Source organism: Bubalus bubalis, chromosome 19, assembly GCF_019923935.1.
Source record: "Bubalus bubalis isolate 160015118507 breed Murrah chromosome 19, NDDB_SH_1, whole genome shotgun sequence".
In the NCBI taxonomy this organism is placed as follows: Eukaryota; Metazoa; Chordata; class Mammalia; order Artiodactyla; family Bovidae; genus Bubalus; species Bubalus bubalis.
The window spans coordinates 1023089-1034044 of NC_059175.1; the positions used below are offsets into that span (position 1 = coordinate 1023089).

The 10956-nt window shown below is 43.7% G+C and overlaps 1 long non-coding RNA gene across 2 annotated transcripts in view; it reads right to left on the reverse strand.

Annotated features, from left to right (window-relative positions):
• The window catches only part of LOC123465172, a 29852-nt gene extending 20852 nt beyond the window's left edge, over positions 1–9000 (reverse strand). The window contains exons 1-3 of one of the 2 annotated variants that reach the window (XR_006640304.1): positions 8791–9000; positions 8259–8367; positions 255–382 (exon numbers count right to left, since the gene is read on the reverse strand). This is a non-coding gene — a long non-coding RNA (uncharacterized LOC123465172). Of the gene's footprint in view, positions 1–254; positions 383–3078; positions 4375–8258; positions 8368–8790 lie in introns of those variants that run through there. The other variant, XR_006640303.1, reaches the window with a different exon arrangement.
• Positions 9001–10956: the final 1956 nt, after the last annotated feature.

The following is a 10956-nucleotide window of genomic DNA, read 5'->3' on the forward strand; positions in this document are numbered from 1 at the left end:
GGCCGGTCTATGTCTCAGAACTCTGCATCTCCCTTAGACCTCATTAGAACTACACTTTCTAGTAGAAAGCATCTAAGATTTTACATTCTGTGAATGTAGACAAAGATAAAATCATCCTCATAAAAAGAAGAAAAAGGAGGCAGAGGGGAGAAGGAAGAGGTCTCAGTCCATTCTGCTGCTGGAACAAAGTACCACAGACTGGGTAACATACAAACACACACACAAACAGAAGATTGTTTTTTTTTTTTTCTCACAGTTCTGGAGGCTAAGATGTCCAAGTTCAAGGCATCAGCATGGTTACGCTCTGGTCAAGGCCCTCTTCCTGGTTGATAGCTGTCCCTTTCTCGCCATGTCCTCACACGATGAACAGGGCAAGGAAACTCTGTGAAAACCCCGTGATAGCAGCATTAATCCCAGCCACGATAAGGTCCTCTGAAAGGCCCCACCTACTAATACTACACACTGGGCATTAGGACTTCAACAGAATCTTGAGGGGATGCCAACACTCCAAGAAGCTAACGTTGAAGGCTGACGGTATGCAGGCACTATGCAAACACGAACACTATAACACAGTCTTTACCATACTGCTGTGAAGTGCTGATAGGTATCACTGATACCCACATTCTGTAGACAGAAAAACTGAGGCTCGTAGAGTTTAAATAACTCACCAAAATTCACATCACTGTGAGAGAGCTAGAATGCTGGTCCCTAACTCCCTGATCAGTTCAGTTCAGTTCAGTTGCTCAGTCGTGTCCTACTGTTTGCGACCGCATGGACTGCATCACGCCAGGCTTCCCTGCCTGTCACCAAAAACCAGAGCTTGCTCAAACTCATGTCTTTTGAGTCGGTGATGCCATCCAACCATCTCACACTCTATCATCTCTCCTGCCTTCAATCTTTCCCAGCATCAGGGTCTTTTCCAGTGAGTCAGTTCTTCACATCAGGTGGCCAAAGTATTGGAGTTTCAGCTTCAGCATCAGTCCTTCCAATGAATATTCAGGACTGATTTCCTTTAGAAAATTAGTCTGGTTGGATTAGACTGGTTGGATCTTCCTGCAGTCCAAGGGACTCTCAAGAGTCTTCTCCAACACCACAGTTCAAAAGCATCAATTCTTCTGTGCTCAGCTTTCTTTATAGTCCAACTCTCACATCCATACGTGACTACTGCAAAGACTGTAGCTTTGACTAGATGGATCTTTGTTGACAAAGTAATGTCTCTGCTTTTTAATATGCTGTCTAGGTTGATCATAGCTTTCCTTCCAAGGAGCAAGTGTCTTAATTTCATGACTACAGTCACCATCTGCAGTGACTTAGGAGCCCCCAAAATTAAAGTCTCCCATTGTTTCCCCATCTATTTGCCAAGAAGTGATGGGACCAGATGCCATGAACTTAGTTTTCTGAATGCTGAGTTTTAAGCCAACTTGTATTAGTTTTGCCAAATATCAAAATGAATCCGCCACAGGTATACATGTGTTCCCCATCCTATGTAAAGTTTAAAAACAAAATAAAATAAAAAAAAAAGCCAACTTGTTCATTCTCCTCTTTCACTTTCATCAAGAGGCTCTTTAGTTCCTCACTTTCTGCCATAAGGGTGGTGTCATCTGCATAGCTGAGGTTATTGATGTTTCTCCTAGAAATCTTGATTCCAGCTTGTGCTTTTAGGAAGCATCCCTATGAACTCCCTGATGGTGGTCCTTATGTTCTTAACTATTAAGGGGGAAAAGAATGGGAACACAGGTAAGACCAGTTTAACATGGTTTGGGGTGATTGGTGAAAGTAGCGACACAAGACATCAGGGGGTTCAGGAGTGGGAGGCAGTGTGCTTTCTAGTAGAAGAAACTAGTACTTTCTCACAAAAAGTAGGTGATTTCTGCTAGAATTGTCCTAATGAAGTCCAGGAGAGACAGAGAGGTCTGAGGCTCAGACGTGATCTTGAGAAGCATGCAGTCCAGTTAGGGACACATGTGAAGAAAAAAATAAAGCTAACAATATAGGGTGATATTCCAGGCTCAAATGGGCATTGCTGAGTGGCAAAAAGGCCCCAGTCATTGGGAGGAGGGCAGAGGAAAGAGCACAGAGAACATCAATTCCCAGAGAACCTATTTCCTTTCTTCTAGTTGACCCCTCACAGAAACCAAACTCTCGCCCAGCCTGTCAGTCTGATACCACGCCTGGCCACAGCAATCATGCCTGCTCAGCATTCCCACAGATGGATATCGTTTTCCAGAATAGAGTGTGGAAAGCGATATTTTTCTTCCTTCATGATAACATCCCCACAGTTAGGGGGGGAAAAGCCAGAAACTGATATTTTACAAGGTCACGCTTCATTTTCCCTGGCTTAGTGCAGCTTCATTTCTATGAAGCCAGTGTGAACTCTGGAGGCTGAGTATCTGGTGGAGTCTGTGCCCTCAAGAGTCTGGCGAGTCTTTCACAGAATCTCCGTAAGTGGAAGAATGTAAAACTGTGCAGGGAAATGCTTTAACATGCAACCAGTCAGGATTTGTCAGATCAGCGAAGGCCAATTCTGAGTGTTCCCTGCTGGGTTTCCTTACACCCTGGGACACTCAGATGAACCATCTATTAAGAATATTTTCCCAAGTCATTTGTGTTAGATTATAGGCTATAAACTGTGTATTGTTGCCCTTCTGCCATAAATATAAAGCAATTATTTTTAATGCAAACAGCTGCTGGGCTGGCCTCTCCAAGATGCTCTGCCCAGGGACTCATGTTCGGCTGTTTTCTCCTTCATCAAGTGCATTTCTGATTGTTTTTCTGCTCTGTGGCATACCACACATATGGTAGTATTGGGGGTGGGCATGAATTTTCCTTGCAGAGCTCTGTTTGGGCACAGAGTTTCTAAAAATATCCAAAAGGAATTGAAGGTGCAGAGGGGCAATTTAAGTTGTACAAAATCTGATGACTCAAACCCTTATTACAGCCTCTAATTTCTTAAAATGATCTTGGAAGCACCAACCCATTTTTCCTAACCTCCAGCAATAAGATTTGGGGTTTTGGATTATACATATTGATTCAAAAATTCTTTATGGAGGGTCTGCGATGTACCAGGGCATCATGCTAGATATTGAAGATACAAATGTGAACCAAAATTGACATGGTGCCTGATCCCCTGCCTCTGCCTCTTCCCCTAGCTTTACTGAGGTATAGTGAACAAATAAAATAAGGTATTTAAAGTCTATAATGTGGTGATTTGATATACTGGGTTGGCCAAAAGTGTTGTTTTTTCTGTAAGACGGCTCTAGTAGAGCGTAGTTGTCTTTACCTCCATTTGAAATGATTTTGTTAGACTGTGCTGTGACAGCTGTCATTCCAGTATGCATCTAAAAACAGAAAACTTATCAAAATTGGTGAATTTTTGTGTAACCATTTTAATATTGAAAATGGAAGAAAAAAGCATTTTCAGCATATTATGCTTTATTATTTCAAGAAAGGTAAAAACATAACTGAAATGCAAAAAGAATTTGTGCAATGTATGGAGAAGGTGCTGTGACACAGTGAGCACGTCAAGAGTGGTGCGAACTTCCATGCTGGGTGATGCTCCACGGTCAGGGAGGCCAGTGGAAGTTGATAGCGATCAAATCAAGACATTAATTGAGAACACTCAATGTTATACCACACGGGAGATAGTGGACATATTAAAAATTAAAAAAAAATTAAATTAAATTTAAAAAAATAAATAAAAATATCCAAATGAAGTGCTGAAAATCATTTGTACCAGCTTGGCTGTTAATCACTTTGATGTTTGGGTTCCACATAAGTTAAGTGAAAAAAACCTTCTTGACCATATTTCTGCATGTGATTCTCTACTTAAATGTAATGAAAATGTTCTACTTTTAAAACAAATTGTGATGGGCATTGAAAAGGGGATACCGTACAATAATGTGGAATGGAAGAGATAATGGGGTAAATGAAATGAACAACCATCAACCACACCAAAGGCTCTTCATCCAAAGAGGGTGATGCTGTATAGATGGTGGGATTGGAAGGGAGTCCTCTATTATGAGCCTTCCGGAAAACCAAACAATTCATTCCAACAAGTACTGCTCCCAATTAGACCAACTGAAAGCAGCACTCTATGAAAAGCATCCAGAATTAGGCAACAGAAAATGCTTGATCTTCCATCAGGATGACAGGACTGCATGTTTCTTTGATGACCAGGCAAAAACTGTTACAGCTCGGCTGGGAAGTTCTGATTCACCCGCCATCTTCACCAGACATTGCACAATCAGAGGTCTATTTACTTCAGTCTTAGCGAAATTCTCTTAATGGAAAAAATTCCACTTCCCCGGAAAGCACCTGGAACAGTTTTTGCTCAAAAAGATAAAAAGTTTTGGGAAGATGGAATTATGAAGTTGCCTGAAAAATGGCAGAAGGTAGTGGAACAAAATGGTGAATACATTATTCAATAAAGTTCTTGGTGAAAATGAAAAACAGGTCTTTTATTTTTACTTAAAAACTGAAGGAATTTTTGGGCCAACCCAATACATGTACCTTGTGAAAGGGTTTCCCCATCACGTTAATTAACACATCCATCACCTCACGTATTCATCCCCCACCCTTTTGAAGGGGATGAGAACATTCAGTTCTACTCTCTTAGCAAATTTCAACTATACCAAACAGTGTTATCAACTAGAGCCACCATGTGATGCGTTAGCTCTTCAGACTTTATTCATCTTATGGCTAAAAGTTTGTACCCTTTTACCAACTCAATTTCCTCCACCACCTTCTGAAAACAACTTTCAACTTTTTATGTCAATCCCATTCCTCTTATAGCCTAGTAGGGGAGAGAGACTATCAAATTACTGTATAAATTGTGATCCAAGGTATGAAGGAAAATTAAAGAACTAAAAAAATGCCAAATCTAGCGATTCATGGCAATTCTTCTAAGAAAGCAGTGCTTGAGTTGATGGTAAAGTGGAGTCAACTCTGCTAGGGAAGGGAGGGAATGAGGATGAGATTTCCAGGAAGACATTAGCTCAGCTCAGCTCAGTCGCTCAGTTGTGTATGACTCTGGAACCCCATGGACTGCAGCACTCCAGGCCTCCCTGTCCATCACCAACTCCCAGAGTTTATTCACACTCATGTCCATTGAGTCGGTGATGCTATCCAACAATCTCATCCTCTGTCATCCCCTTTTCCTCCTGCCTTCAATCTTTCCCAACATCAGGGTCTTTTCAAATGAGTCAGCTCTTCACATCAGGCGGCCAAAGTATTGGAATTTCAGCTTCAGCATCAGTCCTTCCAGTGAATATTCAGGACTAATTTCCTTTAGGATGGACTGGTTGGATCTTCTTGCAGTCCAACAGACTCTCAAGAGTCTTCTCCAACACCACAGTTCAAAAGTATCAATTCTTCAGTGCTCAGCTTTCTTTATAGTCCAACTCTCACATCCATACATGACCACTGGAAAAACCATAGCCTTGACTAGATGGACCTTTGTTGGCAAAGTAATGTCTCTGCTTTTTAATATGCTGTCTAGGTTGGTCATAACTTTTCTTGCAAGGAGTTAAGTGTCTTTTTATTTCATGGCTGCAGTCACCATCTGCAGTGATTTTAGAGCCCTCCAAAATAAAGTCAGCCACTGTTTCCACTGTTTCTCCATCTATTTGCCATGAAGTGATGGGACCGGATGCCATGGTCTTAGTTTTCTGAATGTTGAGCTTTAAGACAGGAAGACATAAAGGCACAGTAAAGGCAAGGAGGTAGGATGAACATTAAAAGAACTGAATTAAGGCCTGGGCACCCGATTCAGAGAGGGAGACAAACAGCACAGTGAGGCTGAGAGGGGGCAGGGGTCAAGTCCAGCAAGACTGTGAGGGCCTTGTGAAGAGGAGCTTGGGCTCCATCCTGAGACCAGTAGGAGGCCATTGGAAATTACAGCTATAATCACTAAGTTGTGCCTGACTCTTTTCAATCCCACAGACTGCAGCACACCAGCCTTTCCTGTCCTTCACTGTCTCCCAGAGTTTGAAAATTTAGTGACTGAACAAAGTTATCATCAATACTTTGCTTAAGTATGGTTCATGGAAACCAGCAGTTTCCTCCTGAGGCCCCAATAGCTGTAGCTTCCAATGGCTTCCTACTGGTCTCAGGATGGAGCCCAAGGTCCTCTTCACAAGGCCCTCAGAGTCTTGCTGGACTTAACCCCTGCCCCCTCTCAGCCTCACTGTGCTGTTTGTCTCCCTCTCTGTATCAGGTGCCCAGGCCTTAATTCAGTTCTTTTAATGCTCATCCTACCTCCTCACTTTAATGTGTCTTTATGTCTTCCTGGAAATCTCGTCCTCATTCCCTCCCTTCCCTACCAGAGTTGACTCCACTTTACCATCAGCTCAAATTGGGGCTTCCCTGATAGTTCAATTGGTAAAGAATCTGCCTGCAATGCAGAAGACCCTTCTTTGATTCCTGGGTCAGGAAGATCCCCTGGGGAATGGATGGGTTATCCACTCCAGTATTCTTGGGCTTCCCTTGTGGCTCAGCAGGTTAAGAATCTGCCTGCAATGAGGGAGACCTGGGTTCAATCCCTGGGTCGGGAAGATCACCTGGAGAAGAGACTGGCTTACCCACTTCAGTATTGTGGCCAGGAGAATTCCATGGACTATACAGTCCATAAGGTCGCAGAGTCAGACACAACTGACTTTCATGTCCATTGAATCAGTGATGCCATCCAACCATCTCAGCCTCTTCCTCCATTCTCCTCCTGCCCTCAAACTTTCCCAGCATCAGGATCATTTCTAATGAATCATCTCTTTGCATCAGGTGTAAAGTACTGGAGCTTTAGCTCTAGCACCAGCCCTTCCAATAAATATTCAGGCTTGATTTCCTTTAGGATTGATTGGGTTGATCTCCTTGCTGTCCAAGAGACTCTCAAGAGTCTTTTCTAGCACCACAATTAGAAACATTAATTCTTCAGCACTCAGCCTTCTTTATGGTCCAACTCTCACATCTGTACATGAGTACTGGAAAAAACCATAGCTTTGACTGTACAGACCTTTGTTAGCAAAGGCATGTCTCTGCATTTTAATATGCTGTCTAGGTTTGTCATAGTTTTTTTCCAAGGAGCAAGAGACTTTTAATTTTGTGGCTGCAGCAATTTTGGAAACCAAGAAAATAAAATCTGTCACTGTTTCCACTTTTCCCCCACCTATTTGCCATGAAGTGATGGGACTTGATGCCTTGATATAAGTTTTCTGAATGTTGAGTTTTAAGCCAGCTTTTTACTCTTCTTTTTCACTCTCATCAAGAGGTTCTTTGGTTCATCTTTACTTTCTTCCATTAGAGTGGTTATCATCCCCATATATGAGGTTGTTTATATTTTTCCCAGCAATCTTAATTCCAGCTTGTGACTCATCCAGCCTGGCATTTTGCATGGTGTAATTACAGAAGAAATACTTTAATGGGTTTTGTGGAGTTAAAGGAACCAAGGAAGGGTGTTGAGGTACTCAAGCAAAGTAATGTGGAGAAGCCACGATCACCTTCAGGTCTGAGGAGGTAGGGAGGGAAGTCATGAGAGGCAGAACCAGGAAGGAGAGTCACTAAGCAGGACGACATGGAAAGTCACAGCAAACAGCAGGAACTGCGGCACTCCAGGGGGAATACACACTTCAAATGCCCCCATCTCTTGCTCTCCAGTCCCCTGCTGGATCCTTCACTGGCTGAACCCCAATAGGACACAGAAAGCCAAAGAAATCCATTGAGATTAGCAACCCAAAAAGGCAGAGAGAGGGGAAAGTGGAGAATAACCAGCCCTGAAGGCTTTTAGCCTGTGAGTACATGATCAGATTTGTGTTACAAAATAGATTATTCTGATTGCCCTGCAGAGGACCAATGGGCACAGATTAAGAGCAAGAGGACCCGTAAAGAGGCATCAGCAGTAATCAAGAGAATAACAACAACAGTGCCCAAGCCAGAGTGCTGACCAAATAGATGGGTAGGAGTGGGCACGTTTGGAGATTCCTAACATGGAAGAGCTTGGCCATGACTAGAAGGAACTTGTGCAGCCTTGAGATCACACCCATCCATTGTAGTGAGATCGCTGAGGCTCTAAATATATTAATAGAAGGAACATGAGCCAGAGGCAGAGTTTTTCCCCATCCCCTCCACCACACTGCTCCATCAACATACTCTGCTTGGATCAGAGCCTGATCCTTCACTTTTAATCTCCAGGACAAATTCCATCCTTCTCTAGGGCCCCTAAGGGTCACTGTGGCAATATCCATTCTCAGAACCTTGACTTTACCTACCTGACTGCAGTTTCTCGACTCCATGTTCTTCTTGCTGGGGAGACCTGAACGTTAGTGGTGCTGTAGAGCTGAGTTCACCTTGATGCTGGATCAGAGTAAACAAGGCGTGCTAGAGAAGCAAAGCACAGCCTCTTTTCACCTTTATTTCTAACAGCAAACAATTACTGAATGCTTACTCTATGCTGGGCAACATTTAAATCCCACAACCATACATGGAGATGTATATATTATCATTCCTCTACAAATGAGCCAACTGAGGCTCACACAGATTAAACAACTTGCCCAAGATCCACAGCTGGTAGCTGGAAAAACCCAGATTCAAAGCCAGGTCTCCCTGCCTCTAGGCATCTATTTACCTTACACCTACCTGGCACACCACTCTACTAGGCTCTCTTGTTTAGGGTATTGGTGTTGATAGATAGATTTCAAGGCATCAGAGAGTAGGAACTGGCAGACAGTCATAGATGACAACCCTCAATCCTGTGTGACACGCTATTCTTCACATCAAGAGGAGTCACCCAATTTCCCTCACCTTGAATTTGGGCTGGGCTCAGTGCATTTGTTTTAACCAGCTGAAATCTGGAGTTTCTGTGGCCGTATCACAAAAAGTCTTGCAGTTTTCTCTTCAGATGCTCCCTCTTAGGAGCCTGCTGCCATGCTTTAAGAAGTCCAAGCCACATGGAGAGGCCACGTGTGGACACTTCAGGTGCAGCCTCAGCTGAGCTCTAAGCAGAAAGCCAAAAATAAATGCAACCCAGGTGAGTGTGCTTAGATATCAAGACCAGCTGAGTCTTCAGATGACTGTAGCCTGAGACACCATCTGACTGTATCCACCCATGAGAAATCCAAGCAAAAACCACCGCCCAGGTACGCTCAAGAACTATGAGATACAATTCATGCACTATATTAATAAAGTGCATGAAGCCACTTAATTTAGGGGTGGTTTATTATGTATTCATGGATAGTTAGAACAAAGGGTAAGGTCTCTGACCTCATGAAAATAATATTTAGACAAATGGAACATAAGCATACCACACGCATTCCCTCTCCCACGAAGCTGTTAATGAGGAGCACCCCCCACCTCTTTCCTGGAAGCTTTCCCTTCTCTGCCAAAATCTGGGCCCTCTGGTTCTTGAGCCCAGCCTCCCTCTTAGTCTGCAGGGGTTTACCTGCCTGGGAATGCCTCGGTGTACAGTAGGAGACCCAGCAGGGCAAGATGGGGTGTGTCTTGGCCTACAGTTCTTTGCCTTCCACTCCCTCCCATCTTATGGCCATACAGGTTCTCCACCAATATGAAGTGTGGAGGTGGAACAGATGCTAGGAGCCACAGGACTCAGACGAGAAGGAGGCAAACCAGGGTGAAGTGGAAGACAGGGGGGGCCTTGCAGGAAAGCTTTCATCGTAGAAAAGAAAAGAAAAAAAAATCCGTAAATTATTTTAACCCAGGACTAGATTTAAGTCAGGTTCTAACAAGTTTTCTCAGTTTCAGCATTACTGACATTTTGAACTAGATAATTCTTTCTTGTGGGGGCTGTTATGTGCATTCTAGGATGTTTAACAGCATCTCTGACCCCCATGGGCTTCCCAGGTGGTGGTAGTGATAAAGAACATGCCTACCAATGCAGGAGACATAGAAATGCAGGCTCGATTCCTGGATTGGGAAGAGCCCCTGGAGGAGGACATGGGAACCCACTCCAGTATTCTTGCCTGGGGAATCCCATGGACAGAGGAGCCTGGGGGGCTACAGTCCATGGGGTTGCAAAGAATCAAACACAACTGAAACAACTTAGCAGGAGTGCACACTGGCCTCTACCAACCAGATGCTGGTAGCATTCATCCCTCCCCATGGTTGTGAGAACCAAAAATGTCTCTAGACATTGCCACACGTCTTGGGGGTAGGAGTGGTGGGAAATGGCAAAACTGCCCCTGATTGAAAACCGCTGCTCCTCCCTTCCTTCTCTGATGATTTTTTCCTCTTGGATCTGAGAAAACCCCATGACAGCCACAACTGTCCTTCACCCTGCCAGGTGCCTGATCATGGCAGCACCCCCTCATACATCTCCCCCAGCCTCCCCACTCCCTGGTCTTCCCCCCTACCCCAGCCAGATGGCCCTCAAGCTCTATGGAGGGCATCTTATAGACATGCTGTGGTACTGCAGGCTGAGTCCATCCCACACTCCAGGCTAAGGATGATACAACCCTAAGCCACTAGGCAGCTGTCTAGTGCACCAGTTAATAGGGGATACTGAAATGTCACTGGAATAAAACTACAGCAGGGAGCTGGTTAACTCAGCTCTCCACACATGACTGCTGACAAAACTGGTGACACCTAATTTAGTTTGGTTGCAATTAAGCACTGGGTATTGTTGCCAGTCTATCTCTGCTGATATTTTTGTGGCAATTCATGCAATTTACATGGACCGGGCCTCACCACTAACTTTGAGACTGGCCCCCCAAGAGTTCCCTTTAACAATTGAGCCTATTGAAATTCTGAAACTGAAAAATTCACGATACTGCATGTACTCTTTCCTGGAGATGATTTATTAGAATAACTTCATTTTGGGGGGTATTTTTTAATATAAATTTATTAATTTTAATTGGAGGCTAATTACTTTACAATATTGTATTGGTTTTGTGATATATCAACATGAATCTGCCATGGGTGTACACGTGTTCCCCATCCTGAACCTCCTCCCAC